At 36.2% G+C, this 27,868-nt stretch overlaps 1 pseudogene across 1 annotated transcript in view; it reads right to left on the reverse strand.

The window, feature by feature from the left end:
- Nucleotides 1–3,089: 3,089 nt before the first annotated feature.
- LOC145720760 (cytochrome c oxidase subunit 7C, mitochondrial pseudogene) overlaps nt 3,090–27,868 on the reverse strand; it is a 29,917-nt pseudogene continuing 5,138 nt past the window's right edge. The window contains exons 2-4 of the transcript XR_014143961.1: nt 19,576–19,678; nt 15,778–15,855; nt 3,090–3,991 (exon numbers count right to left, since the gene is read on the reverse strand). The product of XR_014143961.1 is annotated as a cytochrome c oxidase subunit 7C, mitochondrial pseudogene (transcript). The remainder of the gene's footprint in view (nt 3,992–15,777; nt 15,856–19,575; nt 19,679–27,868) is intronic.

Below are 27,868 nucleotides of genomic sequence, written 5' to 3' on the forward strand. Positions count from 1 at the left end.
TAGCATTTATTTATCATTCTTTATTTCTACATTTAAAAAAAAATGAGGATATTAAGCACCCTTCTTCCTTTCCAGTCAACTTCATTTTCCATCTCTTTTCAAGACGCCGGTTGGCAACTGTGTATCATGTCTTCCCCTGGGCGCTTCTTTGACTGGCAAACAGCCTAAAACACTAACAGGATCTATTGCTTTGTTTTTCTGGTGACTCAAACAGCTTATTAAAAGTGTATGGAAGCCAGAGCAAGCTTGGATGTGTTGATAGTGGATGAAACAGAGACAGGAAGTTTTTCTAACTAAATGAAGGCTCACATAGCCTTATGTTAAGGTTCCTTTGGCCACTGTTTCTTATAGTTCAAATATTTACATTTAAATGTGATAATCACCTTCAAATAATTCAAGCAATTCAGGTTTGTATACAAAGCAACCAGAAAATGAGATCAATAATTGGAAACTTTATAGAATAATGAAAAGAAAAGATTACTCTCTCCATACTCCACAGGACTGGGAAGTGTTGGAGCAGGGAGGGACCTCAGGGATTATCCAACTGAATCCTTTTGTTTTACAGATGAAGAAGCTGAGAGCCAGGGAGTTCAGGTGACTTCTAAAGCCAGCAGTTACTAGGACAATACAGACATGGCCCAGTGTTATTCCATTTTTCACTGATTTAAATTCTTTTTGGACATTTGGACAATAAAAAATATATAATTAAGTTGCATCCTTATTGTAGTTGTGGTGCTAGGTATCATATGCATCTCCTAGAAAGAAGTTTGCAATACAGAGATATAAGCAAAGAGTATATGACTCTAGGACTTAAACCATGATTTCTGGGAACATTGAACTATTAGGTACAAGTCAGTTCAGTGAGGGACTCAGAAGACGGGAATCAAGTTTAACATTTTCTGATTTCATTGAAGAATAGATAGCAGTTTGGTCAATGGAGAATGCAATCAAGTATTGCTGGTAATAAAATGTTTTCTGCCAGTTGCTCTTGGTTTCAGCAATCTTTTTCTTTCTAGTTTCATTGAGATATAATTTATATATAATACTGTATTAGTCCAAGGTGTACAACATGATTTGATGTACGTACATATTGCAAAATTATAACCTCCATAAGTTTAGTTAACATCAACCAAATCACATAGTTACAAATATTTTTTATTGTGAGGAGAACTTTTAAGATCTACTCTCACAGCAACTCTCAAATATACAGTTTTGTTAACTATAGTCACCAAGGTGTACATTACATTCCCAGGATTTATCTTATAACCGAAAGTTTATACCATTTTACCATCTTTACCCATTTCGCCTATCCACCTATCCTTAGCTTCTGGTAACCACCAATCTGTTCTTTGTATCTTTGAATTCAGTTGTTTTTTTTTTTTTTTTAAGATTTTATTTATTTGAGAGAGAGAGCGAGAAAGAGACCACAAGCAGGTGGAAGGCAGAGGGAGAGGAAGAAGCAGGCTCCCCGCTGAGCAGGGATTCCCAATGTGGGGCTCAATCCCAGGACCCTGGGATCATGACCCAAGCCAAAGGCAGACGTTTAACCAACTGAACCACCCGGTGCCCCTCTTTGAATTCAGTTTTATTAGATTCCACATATTTGTGAGACCATACAGTATTTGTCTTTCCCTGTCTGACTTATTTCACTTAGTAAAATGCCCTCAAGATCTGTGCTGTTGTAAATGGCAGAATTTCCTCCTTTTATGGCTGAAAAATAGTCCATTTGTGTGTGTGTGTGTGTGTATACCATATTTTCTTTATCCATTCATCTATCAATGGATTAAGATTGTTTTTATGTCTCAGCCATTGTAAATAATGTTGCAATGAACATGGGAGTGTAGGGCTCTTTTCAAGGTAGTAATTTCATTTCCTTTGATTAAATGCCCTGAAGTGGAAATGCTGGATCATATGTTAGTTCTAAATTTTTGAGGAACTTCCACACTTTTTCTATAGTAGGTGCATCAAAGACATTCCCACCAATAGGGCACAAGTGTTCCCTTTTCTCCATATCCTCACCAATACTTTATTTCTTGTCTTTTGATAATAGCCATTCTAACAGGTGAAGTGATTTTTCATTGTAGTTTTGACTTACATTTCCGTGATTAGTGATGATGAGCACCTTTTAATATACCAATTGGCCATTTGGATGTCTTTGGAAAAATGTCTGTTCAGCTCCTCTGCCCATTTTTCAATTGGATTGTTTGTTTTTTTCTATTGAGTTGTATAAATTGGTTTCAGCAATCCCGAGTTGAGATACCACTGAGAAGGAGATCTAATGCGAAGAATCTAAGGCAAAGAGACCATTGTGGTTAACAGGCCTGTCCTTCTAGATAGAGATGGAAAATGGCATTTCCTAATATCTAAGTTACATTAGAGGACAGAAATAGTGGTCAAGAGCCTTCATTTGCATCTTCCGTTAACCTAATTATCATTAGGTTCCTTTTCGCATTACTGCAGGTAACAAACCATTTAAAAATTTGTTTTCCTATACTTTGTCCAAGTTTGAGCATATAGTAAAACCTTAATTTGCTTGTCATGCTTTAAGTTTGGTACAAATTATTTAGTTGGAGAAATTGTATTGAGTTTGAGTCTGCAGCTTGGGGCCACGAGGTTGACTACATGGTAGAACAGAAACCCACACCCAGAACCTCCAGGCTGTCCAAATGTGAAGCCACACTTCTTGTGGAGAACAATTTCTGTGGCTCAGATCCCTTTCTCACTGCCTCTTATTGGATCTCTCTTGTGGGCATTTTCTCTTTCTCTTCCTCTGAGGTCAGTGGAACTTCCTACAGGTAAGGTACTAAATATCTCAAATCAGGGTACATCACTTTTTCTATAAGGTAACATTCAAGGAGGAAGACAGTGGTCAACATAAATTCTTTTTTTTTTCAAGTTTGCATTTTTAATAACATAAATTACCAATAAGGTCCTGACCTAGTAATCAAAAATTAAATAAAACCTCAAAATCTAAAAACAAGAAACAGGCTAAATCACTCACTAATTTGACCAAACAAACTAATCCTGGAATATTTCCCGCATAAAAAAATAAGCACAATTATTACATTCCATGTTTCAGAGAAGAGGCATTAAGGATCCATGCCATAAGTTTATTTACAAACATATTGAGTATGTTGAATTCAAGAGTTTGATCCATTTTTCAAAGAGACTGCACCTCTTAAAATGTTCCTTTTCACATCTGTTTGATGGATTAATTAAAACATCCTTTTTTAAAATTTTATTTTATTTCATTATGTTAGTCACCATACAATATGATGTGGTGATCCATGATCCATTGAAAACATCCTTATTTCTTAAGCAGTTGATGTCTTACTGTAAAAAAAAGTGCAGCAAATCCAGATCCAAAGTACAAAGTCATCATAAGTAGTAATCGCCATTTGTTTTCCACTGAAAATGGCAAATTCTTCCCTCCTCATAGTGGCTCCTACGGACCACAGAGGTTGTGAACCTCCAGATGCTCTGTCCCAACGTGGTGCTGTTGGAAGTTCCGCGAAAGGGGCAGAGTCCTAAGACCATAGAAATGGCAGCACCACCAAGTCCTCCTCTTTTCACGACCTTGTTCCTTGGTGTGCTGGTCAACATAAATTCTATTTGCATTAGATTTGTTGTCTGATTTATCAGCAGCAGCATTATAGATTTGCTTTCAACAACAGATTGGTGTGTACAAATTTATGTGTACAGATTTGTTTGGTAAATCCATTTCAATGAACACTCACTAAACACTTTCCTTAAGCTCACTATTCTGACAAGCACTGTAGAAAATATGGTCTTTTCAGGTCCTGTTATTGTAATCTAGATGTGTTTTCTGTAAGTTTCTTAGGTTGTTTGTGTCTCTCAGTCACTTACTTCCTTTTTCAAAAACATTGCGGCAATAAATGGTGCAATCACTGCTTAATTTTTTTATGCACCTCAGTCTTCTGCTTAAGAGCTTGGAAATTCACCAATTCAGATGCTAATCTGTTATGGATCTCTGTTACAGAATAAAAATAAACCAGAAAATAGAATATCAATAATTACCAACATTTAATTGACAAATGCCCACCTTGTCTTGACTTTATGTATTTTTAAAAACTAAATATCACTATAAACAATGGAATCATAAAAATTCCTAAGCACTTTGGGTTGGAAGTCTTAAAGGAATGAGGCAGCCTGGGTTATCGGCAATAATCTTTCAAAAATCAAGGTGCCTGGAGAAGAGCCAAAGCTGTAATGAGCTTGAAGCAAATTATCAAATTAATCCTGGTTGATGCAACTGTCCTAACTTGTGAAGCCACCTGTCTCCATTTGAAGATGTCAACATCAAAAGTGGAACAGTATTTACAGAGTGCCCACAATGCTGCAGGCAGTGAAGAGAAAACCAAAATGAAAGAGCCTCATTCCAGTGATCTTCTAATTATAGGAGAAGTAATGGGTAGGGTATTTTAAGGCATAAATAAATAGAAATAACAAGATAATATTGAGCAAGAAGAAATTTTAGGATGAGCTCAGGAAAATAACTCCTATCAAACTTCTCAGTATAATCGCTAGAGCCATTATACTCTATCATGTTGTTGGGGCTATTAGTATTAATAATAGTAATCATCATTTATTATGAGTGTAGCAGAGAGAACAATTCTGCAGTGGTAGGAAGATAGAACAGATAGACCTGAAGAGATATGTCTTTTCAATTCTGTGATGCCATGCATAATATGAACTCTAAAAACAGAAGGTCTTAACCACTTCATTATCAAATAAAGTACTGCCTGCCCACATTCAAGCCAAGTGTCTTCTTTACAGCTCTGCTCCTTTAATTAAAGAAGATGATTCTTAATATGACTGACTCAGTTGCAAAAACACTAGAACCAAGAATGATCTGTTAACTGTTTGTTAGTTGGGAATGTTTATCCATCCTACCATTTTCTCTCCTCTTGGAGAACTAAACTACAAAATAAAGTTTATCTTGTAATTATGTCCAATAAATCAGGTAAAGGATAAAGAATGGAACTTTAGTAGAAAAACTAAGGAAATTTAGATTATTTAGTAAAGCATTTTTTAATTGAATTTTTTATACCTTCAACTTCAAGGGTAACACTTTGCACCCATCTTATTCATATTTCTCCAGAGTATGTACATATCTGTGAGTATTTAGATCTATGCAGTTTTATCACATATGCAGGTTCATATACCCATCAGCACAGTCAGCATATATAACATTCCACTACCACAGGATCTCTCCTATTGCCTTTTTATAAGAACATTCCCTCCCTCCATTCTTAATTCGTGGCAACCACTAATCTGTTTTCCATTTCTAAAATTTTGTCATTTCAAAATCTTTCATAAAGGAGTCATACAGTATGTAACCTTTTAAACTGGCTCCTTTCACTTAGCATAATTCCTGGGATATTCATCCAAGTTATTATGTATGTCAATAGTTCATCCTTTTTCATTGTTAAGTAGTATTCCATGGTCTATATGAACCACAGTTTATTTAATCATTTACCTGATAAAGGACATCTAGGTTGTTTCCAGCTTTTAACTATTACAGAACACTGCTATGAACAACTTACAGGTTTTCATTTCTTTGCCCAAGAGTGCAGTTGCTAGATCATATGGTAATTGTGCTAGTTAGTCTTATAAGAAAATGCCACTGTTTTCAGAGTAGCTATACTATTTTATATTCCCACCAACAATGTAGGAGTGATCCATATTCTTTTCATCCTTGCCAGCACCTGGTTTTGTCATTATTTTTATTCTAGTCATTCTGATTGGTGCACAGTGATATCTCATCATGGTCTTAATTTGAATTTCCCAAATGGCAAGTGAAGACAAACATCTTCTCATATACTTACTTGCCAATTATATGACCTCGTCAGTAAAATGTTTCCTCACAGCTTTTGTCCGTTTTTGTTCCTCTTGTTGTATTTTAGTGTTGAGTTTTGAAAATTCTATGATGTGAGCTGTAGTTTTTTACAGATGTTCTTTACCAAATTGGGGTTATTTCCCTTTATTCTTAACTTGCTGAGAGCCAGATTTTTCATGCTGTTTTTGTTTTATTTTGTTTTGTTTTAGAATTAATTGGTGTTGGATTTTGTCAAGTGATTTTTCTATATGAATTGATATGATCACACACTTTTTTTCCTTAACCTATTGACATACCATTGATTGATTTGGAACGTTGAACCAAACTTCCTTTCCTGGAATAAGTCCCAATTGGTCATGATGTATAATTTCTTTATACACTATTGGATTTCAGTTTGCTTAGATTTTGTTAAGGACTTTAATGTCTAAGTTTATGAACAATATTGGTATAAATTTCTTTTTTCTTTCTTTTTTTAAATTATTGTCTTGGTCAGGTTTTAATGTCAGGGTAATACTAGTCTCATAAAAGGAGTTGGAAAGTATTTCTACTTCTTCCGTTTTCTGGAAGGGATTATATAAAATTGGTATTAATTCTTCTTTAGATATTTTGTTAGAATTCTGCTGTGAAAACATCTGGGCCTGGAGACTTACTTTTCAGGAGCTTTTAAATTATGAATTCAATTTCTGTAATGTTTATAGCAATTCAAATTATCTATTTTATCTTGGTTGAGATTTAGTAGTTTGTGCTGTTCAAGAAATTGATCCATTTATTTAAGTTGTCAAATTTATAAACATAAAGTTGTTTTTAGTAGTCCTTTATTAACTTTTTAATAGTTAAAAGATATGGAATGATATCTGTTATTTTATTTCTGATTTTGGTAATTTGTGTCTTTTTTTTATTTTGGTCAGTCTTGCTAGAAGTTTGTAAATTTTATTGATTTTTTTTCAAAGATTCAGCTTTTGGTTTCATTGATTTTCTTTATTGTTTTTCTATTCCATTGACTTTTGCTTATATTTTAATTATTGTCTTCCTTCTGCTTGCTTTGGGTTTATTTTCATCTCCTTTCCTAGTTCCTTGGCATAAAAACTTAAAATATTGATTTGAGAATTTTCCTGATTTGTATTGTAAGCCTCTAGTGTTAGAAATTTCCTTCTCAGGACTCTGTTAGCTGCATCCCACATATATTGATATGTTGTATTTTCATTTCACTCAGCTCTATGTATTTCTTTCCTTTGAGAATTTCTCTCTGACCCATAAATTATTTAGAAGTATATCATTTAATTCTTATGTGTTTAGGTATTTTCCTGTTGTTTTTCAATTATTGATTTTTAGTTTGATTCCATTATGGGCAGAGAAAAGAATCTGTATGATTTCAATTCTTTTAAATTTGTTGAGGTATATCTATTGTTGCTGTTGTTATTGTTATTACTGTCTACGATATGGTCTATCTTGTGAATGTCCCATGTTGCCTGAAAAAGAAAAATGTGTATTCTGCTATTTTGTGGAATGTTCTATATATGTCAATTAGATCCTGTTATTTGATTGAGTTTCTCATATATTTTATATTCTTGATGATTTTCACTTTAGTAGTTCTGTCAATACCTAAAAAGGGGTAGTAAAGCATTTTGAATCAGAAAATCTAGGCTAGTTGTTAATCTGTTCACATACTAGTTCATGAATTCAGCAAGCAAAGGACTTTGAGGACTAAATATTTTTTAGTATTTTATGAGAAATAAACATTAACAATTACTAAAATAGTCTCTGCTTTTTTTTAATTTCCAAGAAATCTAAAAGTGAATGGAATGATCAAAACCTAGAAACTATTTTTTTTTTTAAAGATTTTATTTATTTATTTGAGAGAGAGAATGAGATAGAGAGCATGAGAGGGGGGAGGGTCAGAGAGAGAGGCAGACTCCCTGCTGAGCAGGGAGCCCGATGTGGGACTCGATCCTGGGACTCCAGGATCATGACCTGAGCCGAAGGCAGTCGCTTAACCAACTGAGCCACCCAGGCGCCCTAGAAACTATTTTTCAACCTGAAAAAAGACTTCTTCATGAAATCTTAGACTGAAGAGACCATTCATATTTTGTGAAACATGTAACAGTTTCACATCTAACAAACAGTTCTCCTTAACTGAATTTACTTTTTAAAAGAATTCATGTTGGTTTTTTTCCTATTTCTAAGATCATTTCAGGTTGTGGCAAGGATTAGTCTTGACTTACATGAACTGTGAATAATGCAAAATCTCTATAGTTGCATACCATCCATAAAATGTGGGTACTGTGTATTAAAAACCTGATTAGGTGAAAAGAATACCACTTTGGAATTAAAAAGGACTGAGTTGATGAAAGAACCCTCAAGCTGTGAAAGTATGAGTTCTGAGGTGGAAAAAAGGGTAATTTCCTACATTATAGTAGATTGGCATAATAAGAAAAAAATTAAAATGACCTGAAAAGAAATACATATTCTAAAGAAGAAATGAAATTTAAACTCATAGCGTGTGACTCAATAGCAACAATAGAAACCAGATGACAATAGTGTATTATCTTCAAAGTACTAAGAGAAAAATAAATGCCAATATATAATTTTATATCAACCTAAACTATCATTTAAAGATAAGGACAAAGTGAAGAGGCTTTGAAACTAATAAAAATTGAGCTTACTACTCACAGGTTGTTACTGAGTGATCAACTAAGGGATGTAATTACATCAGAAAAAAATTGGACTATGGGGATGCAAGAATCAAAGAGACAGGTAGCCTGTTGGTATATCCATGAATGATTAACTATAAACATGATAAAAAATAACTAATTTTGAGATGTTTGAAAGGGATATAGAACCACAAAAAGATCACAGCATGAAAGATTGGCAAGCAGGGAGAAAACTGGAATTAAAGCATAAGAATGGTATGTAATTCAGTATGAGGATTAAGATTTCATTAACATTTCAGTTATCTATTGTTGTGTAGCAATATACCTCAAGTATCAGAGGCTTAAAACAACAATCATTTTATTTGCTCACAGTTCTGTGGCTAGATATTTTTTTTTTTCATTCACTTGTCCAGTATCTGTACTGGTATGGCTCAACCACCTGGTGCTGGCTGGACCACTCAACTGGGGTCACAGGCTGGGACCTCGATCCCCACTGTCAGCGCATTTCCTCAGTTCTCTTCTGCATAATCTCAAGGCTTCTGGCCCTCCATGGGCTTTTCCAAATGGTCTTTGCATGTGGCTTTCCAGCAGGACAGCCAGACTTCTTACATGTAAGCTCAGGGCTCCTGAGAGTATAAAAGTAGAAGCTACCAGACCTTTTAAAATCTTAGATTGTGACCTAACATAGCATCACTTCTGCCATATTCAGTTGGTTAAAGATAAGCCCAGAATCAAGGGATGGGCACTGCATAAGAACATGAATACTGAGAGGCATAGTTCAATTAAACAGATTATTACAACTTCAGAGTTTATTAGGTCAATTATGTGTGCTAAAAACTTAAGGTAATCAATAAAACAATTAAAATGTTGAAGGACCAAGAAAGCATCCAATATTAGAGAAAAGTGATAGTAATAGGAGAGTACAAAAGCAAAGCAAGGTAAATACAAAACAAAATAAGACAGCAGAAATAAAACCAAATATGTCAGTACTTAGAATACATACAGTGGTTTAAACCAGCTTATTTTTCAAAAGATTTATTTATTTATTTGAGAGAGAGAAAGCGCATGAGCAAGGGGAGGGGCAGAGGGAGAGAGAGAATCCTCAAGCAGACTCTCCACTGAGCACAGAGTCTGATGTGGGGCTAGATCCCAGGATCCTGAGATCATAACCCGGGCCGAAATCAAGAGTTGGATGCTTAATGGACTAAGCCACCCAGGCACCCCTAAACTAGCTTATTAAAGACCAGAGCTTCACTGAGGAAAACATTTAAAATCCAGTTCTATGTTTTTTGTAAGAAACACACTCAAATCATAAGGACACAGAAAGGTCAAAAGTAAGAGGAAGAAAAAGACAGACAGATATACCAAGCAAATACTAAGCAAAACAAAGGAGATGTAGTTATAGCAACATCAGACAAAAGAGACTTTAATTCAAACTTTAGTTTTAATGATAAAGAGGACTGGTACTTAATGATAGAAAGAAATAATTTATCAGAAGAGATAACAATCTTGACTCTGTACACAATGAACAACATAACCTTAAGAACATATTTTTTTTTTAAGATTTTATTTATTTATTTGAGAGAGAGAGAATGAGAGAGAGAGAACACCTGAGAGGGGTAGGGTCAGAGGACGAAGCAGACTCCCTGCCGAGCAGGAAGCCCGATGCGGGACTTGATCCAGGGACTCCAGGATCATGACCTGAGCCGAAGGCAGTCGCTTAACCAACTGAGCCACCCAGGCGCCCTTAAGAACATATTTTTTTAAAAGGAAAATTTGATAAAATATCAGAATCTGTGAAAGAGAAGACAAAAATAAATGACTCAAAAAAGTTAGAAAATGTGAACAATAATATTGAAAGGCTTAATATAAGAGTACATGAGAAATTGCCCCCAACAACTAAAGTTCTGAACACACATAAAGAATTTACAAAACCAAACACTTAGGTGGGCCATAAAGGAAGACTTAAAAAGTACAAATGTTCACTAGCATATGGACCACATTGACTACAAAGCAATAAAATTAGAAACCAAAACTTAAAAGTAGCCTGAAAACATTAAGGAGGGCACGTGTTGTGATAAGCCTGGGTATTATACCCACTGGGTGTTATATGCAACTAATGAATTGGTGAACATTATATCAAAAACTAATGACGAATTACACGTTGGATAATTGAATTTTAATTAAAAAAAAGGAAAAAAAAGTAGCCTGAAAAGAAAAGATTCATGATTAAATTTAAGATGTGTTTAGACCTGAATGATGTTATTGCCTTTTAAAACCTGTGAGATATAGCTAGTGATACTTAAGGAAGATGTACAGTCTTAATTGTTTACATTTTGAAAAAATATTGAAAATAAATGACTAAGTGTTCAGTCAAAAGTTAGAAAAAAAAAACCAAAACAGAGTAAACCCCTTTAAATTAGAACTATGTAAAGACTAGTAAAGTCTAAGCAAACCTCTGGCCAAACTGATCAAGAAAAAAAGAAGGCACAAAGAAACCATATTAGAAATGAAAGAACTACTATAAAGATTTTTTTAATTTAACTATATTTTTAAAAACTTTATAATAATACATTTTAAAAATTTAGATCAAATAGAGAGTTTTATTTTAAATGTAAGTCATCTAAATTGAATCAAGAAGAAAAAAAAAAGTGGAATAGATCTACACCCAGAAGTAATATTTTAAAATATTCGGCAATTTGTTATAGGACAAGCAGCGGTAAAACCAAAGGACAACTCATAAGTCCAAACAGACAATTGTTAAAAATAACTGATAAAGACTTACCATGCACACTAAATTACTATCAATCCAGATCATATCTGTTGAAGAAATTAAATCAGAAGTCAAAAATTTATACACCAAGAAAGTCTCACGTCCAGAAGATTTTACAAACAAGTTTTACCAACACTTTAAGAAGCAAGTAACTTGGGCGCCTGGGTGGCTCAGTTGGTTAAGCGACTGCCGTCAGCTCAGGTCATGATCCTGGAGTCCTGGAATCAGTCCCGCATCGGGCTCCCTGGTCAGTGGGGAGTCGGCTTCTCCCTCTGACTCTCCCCCTCTCATGCTCTCTCTCTCTCAAATAAATAAATAAATCTTTAAAAGAAAAAAAAAAAAGAAGCAAGTAACTCTTGGGGCGCCTGGGTGGCTCAGTCATTAAGTGTCTGCCTTTGGCTCAGGTCATGATCCCAGGGTCCTGGTTTCGAGCCCCGCATCGGAGCCCCGCATCGAGCCCCGTGGGAAGCCTGCTTCTCCCTCTCCAGCTCCCCCTGCTTGTGTTCCCTCTCTCACTGTGTCTCTCTGTCAAATAAATAAATAAAATCTTAAAAAGAAAAAAAGAAGCAAGTAACTCTTCTAATACAAAATGTTTCATATAATAAAAAAAGAAGAATCTTTTCCCAAATCAGAAATAGGCAAGAAAGTATAAGAAGGAAGATTTGTGTGTAAGCTTAGATATGAATATGGATGCAAATATCCCAAATAAAAAATTAGCAAACTGAATTCAGCAATGTGTATAAAAAATTAACATGACTAGGGGCTATTCCAGGAATATAAGGATGGTGTAAGTCATGAAATCCTATTAATGTAATTTGCTATATTAATAAATTTTTTAAAATATATAATCTCAATATATGATACCCAAAATTTAATAAAATTCAATATTTATTAACAATTTTTAAGTAATCAAAAACACTTCAGAAATTAAGGTGAGAAGGGAACTTTTCAACTGATAAAAGGTATTTATCAAAAACATACTACAAATATCATACCTGATAGTGAAACAGAGCATTTTGTTTCAAGTCAGGAACATGACAAGGATGTTACCATTACTAGTTCCATTCAACTTGGTTCTAGAGATCTTAGCCAGAGATAGAAATGAGAAAGATAAATGAAATGCAAGGGAAAAAATCATTTCCAGAGATTTGGATTGTCTATACAGTATATCCAAGAGAATCTACAAAGAGTTTAGTAAGGTGGTGTGTTACAAGAGCAATATTAAAAATTCAGTGGTATCCTAGTGCACTAGCAATGACCAATTAGAATGTAATTTTTAAAAATTATTCCATTTACAAAAGCAACCTTAGAATACAACTAACACGAGATATATGAAAACATAAAGTATTACATAGTAACATAAAAGAAGACCTAACTAAATGGGGAAAAAGACTGTGCTCATGGTTGGGAAGACTCAGGATCACACAAATGTCAGTTCTTCCCCCAAATTAATCTACAAATTCAATGGAAATCCAAAAAAATTTTCAGGGGACTTTACCTTGGGCTTTAACAAGCTGAGCCTAAACTTCAAGTAAACAGGGAAGGGCTAAGAATAGCTAAGAAAATTTTGAAAGAATAAAATATAAGACAGGAGAAAAAATACATAGAAAGATATCTTTCTGGATAGCAATATTTACTATAAAACTAAATAAAGTAAAACAATGTGGCATTGGCAAAGGGACAGAAAAACAGACCAACTAACCAGGAAAAAAAAGATCCAGAAAAAGGGCTTGCAAGTATGGACATTTGGTACATGACAGAAGTGGGATTACAACTCAATGTAATAAGATGTCTATTCAATAAATGATGCAGGAACAATGTGTTACCATATGGAGGGAAAAGGTTAGACCTTCATCTTGTACCATATACAAGCTCAACTCTAGATGGATTAAAGGCTCAAATGTGAAGAGCAAAACTTCAAGACTTGGAAGAGATAATGTAGAAGAATATCTTTATGACCACAAGGTAGAATGAATTCCTATACATGATTTGAAAAGCACAAATCACAAAGGAAATATAATTAGAGTGTTTTCAAATTTAAAACCTCTGTAAAACAAAAGATATTGAAAGACAGGCCAGGGATTTGGAGAAGATACTCACAATGCATATATTTAACAATGATTCAGTAGTCAAATTATTTGAAGAACTTCTAGAAATCAAGAGAAAAAAGCCAATAACTGTTAAATAACTGTGAATAATATAAAGAGTAAATTCAAGGAAATGAAGATCTGAAAGGCCAATTAATATAAATATTAAATAATAATATAAAATATAAATACAAACTGGTTAGTAATCAAGGAAATGCAAATTAAAACAAGGAAATATCTTTTCAGGTCCATCAAATTGGCAAGATTCGTGATGATGCCGAGTGTTGGTCAGGTTGAGAAAATTCTCATACAATGCTGGTAAGTGGAAATTGATGCAAACACTTTGAGAAATAATTTGATATTATCTGATAAAAGAGAAGTTGTGCATACCCTAAGACCTAGCAATTCTACTCTTCAATAGATAGCTTAGAGAAACTTTTGCCCTTGTACTTAAGGAGATATATAATTGGATTTTCATTACATCATGGCTTGCAATAATGAAGTATTAAACATAATTTAAATGTTCATCAATTGGAAAATAGATAACTGTGCTATTTGGCTGAGCCATATGAAATTGCTGCTATTCAGCCATTTTGATATGGTTCAATCTAATAAATTTATAAAACTGAATATTATATAGGAGCTAAAATGAATCAACTAGTAGTGCAATTGCTGGGTCATAAGGTAGGTCTACTTTTAACATCTCGAGGAACCTCCATACTGTTTTCCAGAGTGGCTGTACCAACTTGCATTCCCACCAACAGTGTAAGAGGGTTCCCCTTTCTCTGCATCCTCACCAACATTTGTTGTTCCCTGTCTTGTTAATTTTTGCCATTCTGACTGGTTTAAGGTGGTATTGATTTGTATTTCCCTGGTAGCTAGTGATGTGGAGCATCTTTTCATGTGTCTCTTAGCCATTTTTATGTCTTCTTTGGAGAAGTGTCTGTTCATGTCTTCTTCCCATTTCTTAACTGGATTATTTGTTTTTTGGGTCTTGAGTTTGAGAAGTTCTTTATAGATCTTGGATACCAGCCCTTTATCTGATATGTCATTTGCAAATATCTTCTCTCCTTCCGTGAGTTGCCTTTTAGTTTTGTTGACTGTTTCCTTTGCTGTGCAGAAGTTTTTTTATCTTGATGAAGTCCCAATAGTTCATTTTTGCTTTTGTTTCCCTTGCTTTAGAGACGTGTCTTGCAAGAAATTGCTGTGGTTGATGTTGAAGAGGTTACTGCCTGTGTTCTCCTCTAGGATTTTGATGGATTCCTATCTCACATTTAGGTCTTTCATCCATTTTGAGTTTATGGTGTAAGAAAATGGTCCAGTTTCATTCTTATGCATGTGGCTGTCCAATTTTCCCAGCACCATTTATTGAAGAGACTGTCTTTTTTTCCACTGGAGAGTCTTTCCTGCTTTGTTGAAGATTAGTTGGCCATAGAGTTGAGGGTCCATTTCTGGGCTACTAGGTATTTACCTCAAAGATACAGATATAGTGAAAAGAAGGGGCACACGCACCCCAATGTTCATCGTAGCAATGTCCACAATAGCCAAACTGTGGAAGGCGCCAAGATGTCCTTCAACAGATGGATGGATAAAGAAGATGTGGTTCATATATACAATAGAATATTACTCAGCCATCAGAAAGGATGAATACCTACCATTTGCATCGACATGGATGGAACTGGAGGGGATTATGCTCAGTGAAATAAGTCAAGCAGAGAAAGACAATTATCATATGGTTTCACTCATATGTGGAATATAAGGAATAGCATGAAGGACCATAGCAGATGGGAGGGAAAACTGAATGGGAAGAATTCAGAGAGGGAGAAAAACCATAAGAGACTCTGGACTCTGGGAAACAAACAGGGTTACAGAAGGGAAAGGAGTGGGGAGATAGGGTAACTGGGTGAGGTATTAGGGAGAGCACATGATGTGATGAGCACTGGGTGTTATACACAACTAATGAATCGTTGAACACTACATCAAAAATTAATGATGTACTATATGTTGGCTAATTGGACATAATAAAATAAATAAATAAATAAATAAAATGAATTAGATCAAAATGATTCACCATGGATAAATCTCAAAAATATTGAGGGGAAAATCCATGCTGTCATATATATGGTATGATCACAAACACACGCAGGCAAAAATCAACTTCTTTAAGACAGAGTATCTACAAATAATAACCACTAGAAGGGTTTTAAAAATTCAGAACTTTTTGATAATGACAGAGGGACTTGTTGAAGACCATATCCTTTTACACTCATATTGAAAGTGGAAGTTCCTCTACAGGAAACCACAGTGCTGTTAGAACCAGAGGATGAAACTTGGGCAGCCAAAAATTACAAATGTCCCTTGTACCATCCTAGTTTCTTATTTAATTTTAATTTATTTCTTACTTACTAGTGATCCATTACTGATTATTAATCCAAAAAGAAAAGAGTAAATAATTTTATGCAGAAGACGAGTAAATCTCCAGAGCTAGAAAAAAAAATAGATGTTATTAACTGAAAATTTTATTCCAACACTGTCCACTCATTTCTTAGAAATTCCTATGTATATCATATCAATACTAAACTTGTCTTAAGGGAAGATTAAGACTGGCAAATTCACCTCTATTGTTCCCTTTCTTTTCTTTGCTCATGTGGTTAATGATCTATGCATGAAATTTTAAAAGTTGTGCTCTAGTTCTTAGTGATGTAAAGGGAAAATGCAAGAGTACTACAAATGTGAATGAATTTTTCTTCATATCTAAAAATCCATTATTTGTTCCTCATCATATATTTAAAAAAATCTACATTTCTTAGAATAGAGTTCAGGGCCTTCTTGATATTACCTCAATAAAGTAGGTGACATCTCTATTGGTATCAGTTAAAATAGGTTCAGCTACCATGAGCAGAGGATTCATAAGAGAGAGGCTGTTATGGCAACTCTACAATTATCAGAGGCCCAGACTCCTTCTAACTTGTTGCTCTGCCATCTTAAACATGTGACTTCTACCTGTGGCCCAAGAGGTTACTCCAGATCTTGCAATCACATCTGCATGCTGGCCAACAAGAAGGAGGAAAATTGGAGGAGGAGGCATATCCCCCTCACCTCTAAGGACACTTTCAGGACACCTATCACCTTACATCTCATTGTCTAGCACTTAGCCATACACCACACATAGCTTCAAGGGCAGCCGGTAAATATAGCTTTTATTCTAGGTGGCCAGAACCCATCTAAATTTGAGGGCTTTTATTACTGAAGAAGAAGAGAACTGATATGGTGGGGACAACCAGTAGCTTCTGTCATACCGTCTTCATCCTTTCCTCTTCTCCTCCAGTTGAGGGAATACTAATTTGATTCCAGAACTAATCCTGGATCATGATTACTCTTGGGCAGAACCACTGGGCAATAAAAGACTTCATGCATGGGTGCATGGATGTAGCCCTTTCTTGGATGATCTGCTCAATTTCTTCCTTGCATATAGCTGAGTTGGTAAACTGATCAAAGCTTGGCCTAAGGAATGACCCAAGCATCTCTATCTCTGGTCCCTTTCTCTTCATTTACAAATGTTTGAGCACTTTCACTGTTTTCATGGCAGCAATTGCTAGTGGCTTGCTTTGGGCATACAGGGGGTGTGAATCACATACTCCATTCCACTGAACCAGGAAGTCATGCCTTAAGAATTACAGTTTGAGACCAACTAATATTTAAAATAAAATAGATACATTGGTTTTAGTTTTAAAGAAAAAGTACTTGGGATAGAAATCAGAACCTCAAGAAAATACTCAAGTGATAAAAAATGATAGTTAAATTGTTCCATGTAACAGAAGGAACCAAAGGAGCTGGAGGTTGTGAGGTGGGAGAATCAGAAGGGAACCACCTCGATTAGGAATGGAGAGACAAGGAACCCCTATGACTGTTTGTTGGCTGTGTGCTGTGGATATATCTTGTCAGCCTCCTCCTTTTTTCCTCTTCTATGAAATATTTAGAAAACTACATTGTTCATAAGGGTTTGTATGCATAGACTCATGATCGGGCTCAAAGATGAGTCAATGATAGATGGCAATTTGTATTCTGTCACTTGCAAGTTCAGAAACCCAAGAGAAGTTAACTCAAGGAAGAGAGAGACAGGAAGACTGAAGGAGAAAGTAAGGTGGCTTATCAAACTGGGAAGGCCAGGGATGAATTTGGATTTAGGCATAATAAGTATTGTTTTTTCATTTCCTTCTCTTCACCGCCTCCTCATCTCTATCTCTCTTCATTTCTACATTTGCATCTGCTTACTTCTGTCTGTTGGTCTCTTTTCCTTTCCACTAAAGGCAGGTTTCCTCCATGCAGCTCGAGAAGACATTCACTGACAGCACCAGATTCACATTTTCCCAGCACAGCAACCCCAGCAGAAAAGCAATTGGTCCTTCACATTTGTGTCTCAATCCAGAGGAAAACTCTATTCCTATTGTGTGTCCATTCCTAGATTAATCAGCATACCAAGCTTATAATGAACCATGAGTAGGTCATGTGACCACCCCACAGCCAGAGGGTAATGGGCAGTATGATTGATAGTCCCATCCAGACTGTATGGAATTGGGAAAGCATTCCCCAAGAGAAATGGGTGCTGCAACCAAATGTGCTGTGCAGGCAAAAAAAAGAAGAAAGAAGGAAAGAAAGAAAGAAAAAAAGAAAGAGAAAGAAAGAAAGGAAGGAAGAAAGAAAAGAAAAGAAAAGAAAAGCTCCAATCTACAATACTATATCATGTTTTCCTTCTTTAAACTAAGATTTCTAGTTGCATTTTAGATTAAATCACCACTGCAGGACTGAACAATTCATATACTCCAACCACTGTCAAAGTGTTGTGGAGAAATAGAAGTTGACTAGCAAGAAGGTCTAAGAATACCACTTCTGAGGCAGAAGAAAATTATGGAAAGAACTGAGTTTAGCCTGATAGCTTTTATGCCCAGTTCATAACAGAATAGGTTTCTAGATTTCTAGAAATAGGATTACTATGTCAACTTTTGTTCATATTTAATGAACTATCAAAATTCAGGTTGCAATACAAAAAAAGGGGTTCCAATGTATGGTCCCATCAACAATACATTATATATATATATATATATATATATATATATATATATATATATATATACATTTTTAAGGATTTTATTTATTTATTTGAGAGAAAGAGAGAGCAAGAGAGCACAAGCAGGGGGAGCTGCAGAGGGACAGGGAGAAGCAGGCTCCCCGCTGAGCAGGGAGCCCGATGAGGGGCTCGATCCCAGGACCCTGGGAATACGACCTGAGCCTAAGGCAGACGCTTAACCAACAGAGCCACCCAGGCACCCCTCATCAATACATAAAAGTGCCCGTTCCCCACACCTCACCATTAGTCATTAGGGGAATGCAAATTAACCACAATAAGTTACTAGCACATTATCTATTAGAATGTCTAAAATTTAAAAGACTGACCATATTGAGTTTTGGTGAGGATGTGGAGAAACTGGAATTCTCATATACTGCTCATGGGATTGTAAAATGGTTCAGCCCCTTTGGAAAAGATTTTAACAACTCTTATTCTTACCATGTGATCCAGCCCTTCCACTCCTAGGAATTTACTTAAGAGAAACGGAATTATATATCTATACAAAAATTTATACACAGATGTTCACAGCAGATCCAAACATCCATTAACAGGTACACAGATAAATTATGTTGTATCCATGCAGGAGAATACTAATGAACAATGAAATTAAGGAATGAACTATTATTGATACATGTAACGACATGGATGAATCTCAAAATCATTATGCTAGTTGAAAGAAGACAGATTAAAAAAAGAGTACATACTGTATAATATCACTTATATAAACATTTAGAAGATATAAATAAACAGAAAGTAGGTCGTTTTTTGGAGAAAGGAACAGTGAGGATGGTGGTGGTAAGATTGCAAATAGGCATGAGGAAACTTTTGGGGGTAACACATGTTCATTATCTTGATTATGGTGATAGTTGCCAGGGTGTGTACATATGTTAAAACTTAGCAAACTGTACACTCTAAATATGTGCAGTTTATTGTTTGTCAATTATACCTCAATGAAGTTATACATATACATATATACACATATAGACATATATTATACATAGGTATGTATAATATTATACCTCATTAAAGCTGTATATATAGCAATTGATAGATGGATTGATAGATTGAGTGCTTACCATGTGGTAGGCAGGCACTGTTCTGGATGTTGAAAGTTCAGTGGTGTCAAACAAACTCCCTGCCTTCATGGAACTTTCCTTCTAGCAGAAAGACATTACCCACCTGCTTGGCAAAAAGTAAATAACTATATAAATAATAGAGAAATGGGATACCAATATTTTCCTTTATGGTTTTTCTCCTCCAATGAAGAACAACATAAATGAAAATGGCAAAATTCAGCGTAGCAATAAGATACTCATATTTTTCATAATATCAGAAACAGACTGCTATTTTGATTGTTAAGGTACTCAAGTAAAAACTATTAACCAAAGGTTAAGTACTCCTTCCCCACCAAAAAATCTGGTTATCTAAACTTACTTCTAAATACCTTCTGGGCTAAAGAGGACATGAGAATTGAAAGTATACTCTTCAGAAATGATAAAAATGCGAACATCCTGTGGATTGTAGTCAAAATAACACTCAGAAGAGAACTTATCTCCTTAAGCACATGTGTTTAGAACACAAATTTTCTAAGCACTGACTCAAGAAGCTAGAAAAAGAACAACATAAATTCAAGGAACGTTGAAAGAACAGATCAATAAAAATAAAAGCAGAAAATAATAAAACAGGAAGAAAAGTAGACTGGATTAACAATGCCAAAAGCTGATTATTTGAAGAGAGCAATAAAACAGACAAACGTATGAGAAGTCTAATAAAAAGAAAGTTGAGAGAGAAACAGAGCGAGAAAGAGAAAACTTGGTAGATATGAGATTCAAACATGCCTTGACTTGAAACCCAGTTCATCTTGAGCGAGTTACTTGACCTCTTTAAGCTTAAGTTTCTCATTCACAAAATGAGGACAGTAACACGGTGCTTATTTCATGGGGTTGTTGTAAGGATTAAATTAGGTCATCTATAAGGGTTCAGCACAGGGCCTTACACATGATATGCATACAGTAAATATTATGACTATGATTGTGATTAATTGTGCCTCGTACCTGGTACATTGACAGTACTCAATAAATGCTAGCTCCTTTTCTCCTTGTTGCCATAGTTCCACACATCAAATCATTTCCCATCATTCATGTCTTATCACTAATTTATTTCTAAAGTCAAATCAGCTCAGGGCAAATGAGATATGCTAAGACAGTAGCTTGGGGGGCAATGCTGAAAACATCAATGTTTGTCTGAAAATAATTTTGACACAAGATTCCATACTCTTCGTGTGAACAATAGAGAAATGCATGGCTCAGAGGTGTTGGCTTTCCAGCATTATTGCCAAAACACAATTCTCCCTTGCAGGATGTATGCAGACAGGGATCCCCTGTATCCTCCAAGGCGGGCTGGAAAGAGTGTCCCTGGTATGAGAATAATAAATCACCTTCAAGTCCCAAGCACTAAAGACAAAATAGGGAACCAGTGAGCTTTCTGAGGATTGTCTATTTGGGGCAGGGATCTCTCTGAGCTTATAGGGAGTTGAGGGAGACACATCTGAACCATGAGCTAGTTTGAGTTGCCCCACATGGAAAAGGAAAAGGAGGAGCTGAGGCCATAGGAACCAGGAAGACTGGTTAAACTAGGACCTGGACATTCTGATGCATGAAGTAGGGGGAAGTCCTGGGTCACAGATGGAGATGACAAGTGGTGGAAGGGTTGGAAACAAGGGTTTGTGGAGAGACAAAAAGGACACTGAAGCCCAGAGCTGAGCCAGAGAAGAGCTACTGTCAATCCTAATCATAGAGAAGTCCAAAAGAAAGCCCTGTCAAAGCCTGTGGAAAGAGACTGGAATTGAAGTGACTTGAGATAAGAGATGAGTATAAGAGAACCTCAAGTATAGCCACAGTCGGGCAGCATCTTGTCACCTCTTCCTGGCTTCTTGATGGTGTATGTCCTGCCTATCTTGCAGCCCTGCTGTAAACTATTGACTAATAATTGATTCCTAATTTGCCTAAAGTCTTACTCTTTATTTTTTCCTTCTATATGCTGCTTGGGAAGTCCTCTGGGAATAGGATCGATAGCCATTTGGGTGGTGATGTTGGGACAAGGGTTCAGTACATGGACCATATACCAGGCTAGGTGGTTCTAGGGAACAGGGTGAGAAATTTTCTACAGCCCTCCCTCCTAATTTTAATTTTAGGAACCCCAAAAGGTGGCCTTACCTCAACTCATGACACAGGCAATTATTTAAATGTACAAAAAGAGTTAGAAATTTCATTTTGTTCCTCATTGCACTGTGATATATACGACTTCATCAGTCCAGACTATACTACTAAGCTTTAGAAACATTACACCAAGCCTTGCAAAAATGAGACAATGAGCTGGTTTCCAAGTGTTCTCTAGTGACTTGGGTCTGAGACATGAAACCCTGGCTAGGAACTAGCACACCAGATAGGAATCTCAGAAGGGGGCAGGATTAAATAGAACCAGTTCTAAAGAGTAGAGTCTCAACAAAGTTTCTTCTAGGTGGGACTCTTATACTTTCTCACTGACCCATGCTTTGTATTTTCACTGGTTGGGACAGCATTCTTGGCCCAGAGCAAATCTAAGATCCTGATTCTTGAATGGCTTGGCAGCGAGACAGTCCCAGGATTTCCCTCCAGGTTGCAGATACGCTACAATATTTTCTCAGACCAACAATGGTTCAGGCTGAAGGGGTAACATCAGTTTTGAATTCCTGTTGTTGCAGAGAAGTCAGAGGCCTTGTCTGACCTTTGACTAGTCTTCAATACAGTCTGTCCCCTCAAAGCAATTTGGGTGAAGAGCCGATTACACAGGAAGGCTATAAATGACCAGGTCTGCTCCAGAAGTTATAAGAACACTCCCAGGTGAGGGTGTGAGGAATAACACTTCACTGAAGGAAGAGGGAGAAGATGTCAAGGCTATAATATGGCTTTGGGATTGATGGCCTACTCTATCTACACTGGGGTCAAGGCCGTATCCCTATCTGTAGTGGGAGGTAGGTCCTACTGTCAATCATCAGGGGAGTGGCTGGATCTATCAGACCACACAACAAACCGGCAGATGACTTGGAACAGAGTTTCATCACTTCCATGCTGGCTGCCAGGAAGAAGCAAATGGTTCCTCCTTCAAAGCTCTGACCCAAGGGTGGATAGAAGAAACCTTGTTCTCAGTTTCCCATACCCCAGCTGAGACAAAGTAAATCCTGCTGAAGACTCCACTGATGTTAAGAGAGAACAAGAGAGAGGCTATATAAAGTATTGGCTTTCTCCCTCCTTTCTTCTCTCCTCTCCATCCCAAAATCACTGCTCAAATTCCAGCTTGCATTGCCTCTCGTCTGGACTCCTGCAGCCACTTCTCCATTTGTTTCTTTACATCCTTCTGTCCCCCCATGCCATCCTGGCGACTGTATCTGATCTCTGTTTAAAATTCATCAATGTCCTCAAGGAACTGCCTTTCTAGATTCATCTCCAGCCTCATCTCCCCGCATGTTTTCAGGGCATTTCCGCACTATAGATTGGGAGGTCCAGGAGAGCAAGGTTATCTCCTTCAGTGAAGTTGCCCCATTAACTATGGTAATACAGAGCATACAGCACGTGAGCCATAGAGAGTTGTTGGTTCTATTTCCTTTGATTACTGTCATGGTTGGCATAGTCCTGGCTTCCTGTGCTGATGCGCTGGCAGAACCAGCCACATAAAGGATAATTAACAGTAGGAAAAAGGCCCTTCTTCAGTTTTACTCTGCAGGCCTAGATTTTTTTTTTTAATATCTTTTTGTTTTTAAGAATATGCAGTTTCTTGGGAGAATTAAATGTGCCAAAGAAATTGAAATTTCTTAAATGTAGGCTAAAGGGAGGCTACTTCTTATTCTTATCACAAAGTGAAAATTGTGCCAGTTGTATTTTCTTGGTGACTGGAAAATGTCTCTAATAAAACTCATGTTTTTCTGAAAGTTTTTTCTTCAACAGGATGATTATGTCCCACTGGGCTCAACAGTATTGTTGATTATAACAATAAGATACCCAAAGGGAAAAAAAAAAAAGTCACAAAAATTTTCAGATCAGGAAATGCTTAAAATGTTTCCAAAAAATGTTTACCAGGAAATGTTATTCCAGAATCAAAACATTTCCTGAATGATGATTATACTATGGAGAAAAATCATGGGATGTGATGCGAGTTATGGGGTCTTATAAAAAAGAATTTTTAAGATGGGATATATTTTTTTAAAAGAATTCATTATAAGTAACATGAGAGAAGTGAGAATTGCCCAGAATCATACTTTCCAAAAAGTTTATTATTTACATAAAAATTTAAGCCTTATACCTTATAGAAAAATACAACAAATAAAGTGGGAATTCACCAATCTCTCATCAGTCAGAAATGACCACTCTTAATACTTAAATGAACTTAATTCCAGGCAAGTCTCGGTGTAAATATATGCGCTTGTGTCAATCTTATGTAAATAGTTTTAACAATGTGTACTATATCAGCAACATATCATAGATAGCTTTCTCTGTCAATAAGTCTAGATCGGCAGTATTAATGTTCATAACTGTGCCTGTGTATCACATGTATCTACGGGGATGTTCCAAGTTTGAGTAGCAGCTCTCTAAACATCAAGTCCTCATGTGATATATGAAAAAAGCTGGGGTCGGAGGGATGGGGGAGAAGGGGGCACCTGAGTGGGTGGAGGGGTCTTTCTTGGAAGTGATCTTCCTCATAGGTGTCTACAGTCAGGACCAGTCATATGCCCACCTTAGACACTGCCAAATGAGAATGAATTAATAAGATAGGGTCAGTCAAGCTAGGATTTCTTCTCTGTGACTGACTGCATTACTACCTAAACAAAAACAGGGTTCTGAGCAAGAAAAAGGAGATGAAACACAAGAAGCAAGTTTAAATCCATGAATTCACAATGATACCAACAAACAAACTCATTCGGTCACTATTGGAGCACGCTAGGGAAACAACTCATTGTTTTGAAAACTGGCAAATTAAGAGAAAGAATCATGTTTGTCCTATATCACCAGGAAATCAAATCATTGAGGAAAGTATTTCCCCTCTATAGACGTATTCCAGCTAATAAATGAAGAAGAAATGATAGAGTTAGGATTTCACCATTTAAAACATCTACTGAGAGGTGCCTGGGTAGCTCAGTCATTGAGCGTCTGCCTTCGACTCAGGTCATGATCCCGGGGTCCTGGAATCCCTGCTCAGTGGGAAGCCTGCTTCTCCCTCTCCCACTCCCCCTGCTTGTGTTCCCTCTCTCGCTGTGTCTCTCTCTGTCAAATAAATAAATAAAATCTTTAAAAAAAATAAAAAAATAAAAAATAAAACATCTACTGAATTACATTAGTATCTAATTCAGTATATCATATTCAGTATAGCATGGATATAGGCATTGAGTATCAACAACTATTAACATTGCAGAAACAATCCGACATTATATCCCTCTCAATGGAAGGACACAACACCATCTAAGAAGTCATCTTGCCAAAAAGTAAAAAATAAAACCTGAATATAATCAAGGTTCTAGGTTACTAATTCATGGGAAATATGGAGACTGCCTTCAGGAAATTCCAGATTTTGGAAGATCTAGAGGACAAAGAACCTGATGTCTCCAACAAATACATTGCAAGGAAACAAAAGGTGCTGGAGAGTTAAAAGAAACTTAAAAGACATATCAACCAATTGCAACATGTATACTTTGAATCCCAAGTCACTCAAACTTTTAAAAAAAAACATGGTACTTGTAAGAAAAACTGAACTCTGAAAGGATCTTTCATGATCAAGGAATTAGTGTTATTTTTTGAAAATATCATAATAGTATTTTGGTTGTTTTTCAAAAGAGACTCCTTATCTTTAGGAAACATCCACTGAAATACTTACAGATGAAATGATTAGATGCTTCAAAATAATATGGTGGTGGAGAGAAGTACTGATAAGACAAGTTTGGCTGTGAATTGCTAATTGATGAAGCTGAATGATAGGTGCATGGGGACATATTAATCATTCTGTCTATTTTTGTATATGCTTGAAATTTCCCCTAATAAAAAGTAAAAAAGAAAAAGAGAAAGAAAGAGAGAGAGAGGAAGAAAGAGAGAAAGAGAGGGTAGCTTTTAGGTGGACAATCAACAGTATTTGCCATACTTTATCTAACTAGTTTGTTATAGAATATATAGGTTGCTTTCTACTTTTCCCACTTATAAAAATGCTATACACCTTTCTGCATATATCTTCTCATACTAATAAATTCCTAAAGGCGGGATTATTGAGTCAAAGGACAAATTTAATACCTAAAGTCAAAGCCTTCCAAAGGGCTCTACCAAACTACACTTTCGAGATTTTAGAATTATTTAAATAAAGTCAGTGAGAATTTTATTAAGACAATGTTACACTTATAAATTAATTTTAGGAAAATTGGCATCCTTATATTATCACGTCTTCCTATCTACAAATAGCATGTTTCTCCATTTTGCCTTCCTTTGTCTCAGTAGTTTTATAGTTTTCTTCATACTGATTTTTGTGTATTGATTTTGTAGCTGGCTGCATCACTAAACTCTATTATTTCTAAAAGTTTTTCAGTGTATTTTCTTGGGTTTTTGAGGTATACATAGGTCATGCCAAAAGTGGGAAAAACTAAAGTGGTGTTTGACAAGGAAATCCAGAAAAACCCAAATCCTGTTCTTGACCTTCTTTTCTCTAAAGTCCCCAAGAAAAATAAATACACATGTGCGTGCATGCGCGCGCACACACACACACACACACCTAAAATGAACAAACAAAAACCAAACCAAACCAAACGAAAACAATGGAGCAAGGCAAGTGATCACTATTATCTGATGATTTGCCCTGGACTCTAATGTTAAACTCAGCAAATTGGGCCATACCAGTATACTATATATGCCTACATGATTTAGAACAAAAGCAGGCCATGAAATCTTCCCTGTTTATTTCTACCTTAGAATCCCATCCTCAGTTGTGGCTCTTGCCCCTGCAATGCCAGGAGAAAGCTGTGCAAGAACAAAAAAGTATTTGCTCCAAAGCTTGGGGCAGTTAGACTACATCACTGAGCTTGTCTTGCCTTTCAGGCACAAGGAATGAAAAGCCACAAGTGGAGTTAATATGTTGGCTATCTCCCAAGAGGGGGGCTCTGACATTGTTTCCTCAAGCCCTATTAAAAGAGTCACAAGAGCCCTTCCCAGTACCTCCACTGGACAATGTGCTACCATGGCACAGAACAGCTCCATTCTCTTGAGAGGGTACCTGTAAAATGCCTTTGAACTTGATCAGTCCAAAATTGGAATGGAGCTAGGAGGTAGGGGAAAGGAGCTGTGTGTATCCCTTAGCCAACAAATCTAATTGCATAGTTTATAAATAATGATATATTTTCTGCATCCCTTTTAGTCTTCATATTCCTTGCTTTGTTTCCTTATCTAAGTGCATTAGCTAGTACTTCCAGAATAGCATTAGAGTATTAAGTATGTATTTATTCCAATATTTAATGGATATGCTGTTAGAATTTCACTGTTAAACATGAAGCTAGCTTCCAGTGCATATATGTAGCCATTTATTAAATTTTTTTTATCAAAAATGAATATTGAATATTGAGTTTTATCAATATTCAATATGTTCCCAGCATCAATTAAAATGTTTCTATTTTTTGACTTATTATTATTATGGAGAAGTATATTAATGTTTTCTCAAAATTAATCAAAATTTTCTCAAAATCATCTTCTCTTCTCTAAGCCCATCCTACTGTTGCATTGAGTTCAAGGACTCTTAATGTCCTACCTGGGCTGATTGGATGGAGTCTTAACATGATCTCCCTGCCTCCAGGCTCACCATCCTCCCCACCGCACAACAGGGGGCCTCCTCAACACAAGGGCATTATGTCATTCTCTTGCTTAAAATCTGTTGTTGGATCCGGTGATATATCTTGCTGTTGCATTGCCAAGGCCTTTTATTATTTGGCCAATTTGCTTTCTACTTCATGTGGAAAGAGGCCACACGGTCAAATGGAAAGCGCTCCAGATTGGAATCAGAGATAGATTTGAGTCCTAGCCCCACGCTTACTAGTTATGTGACCTTAGGCAAGTTAGTTAAGTCTCTACTATTTCATCTGAAAAACAGGGCCAGAATTAAGTTGCAGTTTATGGTAGGGACTAATTAAGACAATGTACTATAAAGAGTGCAACCCAAGAAAGCACTCAAGAAATTATTGCTACTTTAGTCTATCCCCTCCACATATCTTTTGTTCTGCCTTGCTGAGCAGCTTACAATTCTTGAACACATCATACTCTTTCTTTCTCTACTTGGGATGCTTCCCTTCCCTAGCACCCCCATCCCTAATGT

The sequence above is a fragment of the Leptonychotes weddellii genome, chromosome 3 (assembly GCF_054177405.1).
Source record: "Leptonychotes weddellii isolate Sample4059 chromosome 3, ASM5417740v2, whole genome shotgun sequence".
Lineage (NCBI taxonomy): Eukaryota > Metazoa > Chordata > Mammalia > Carnivora > Phocidae > Leptonychotes > Leptonychotes weddellii.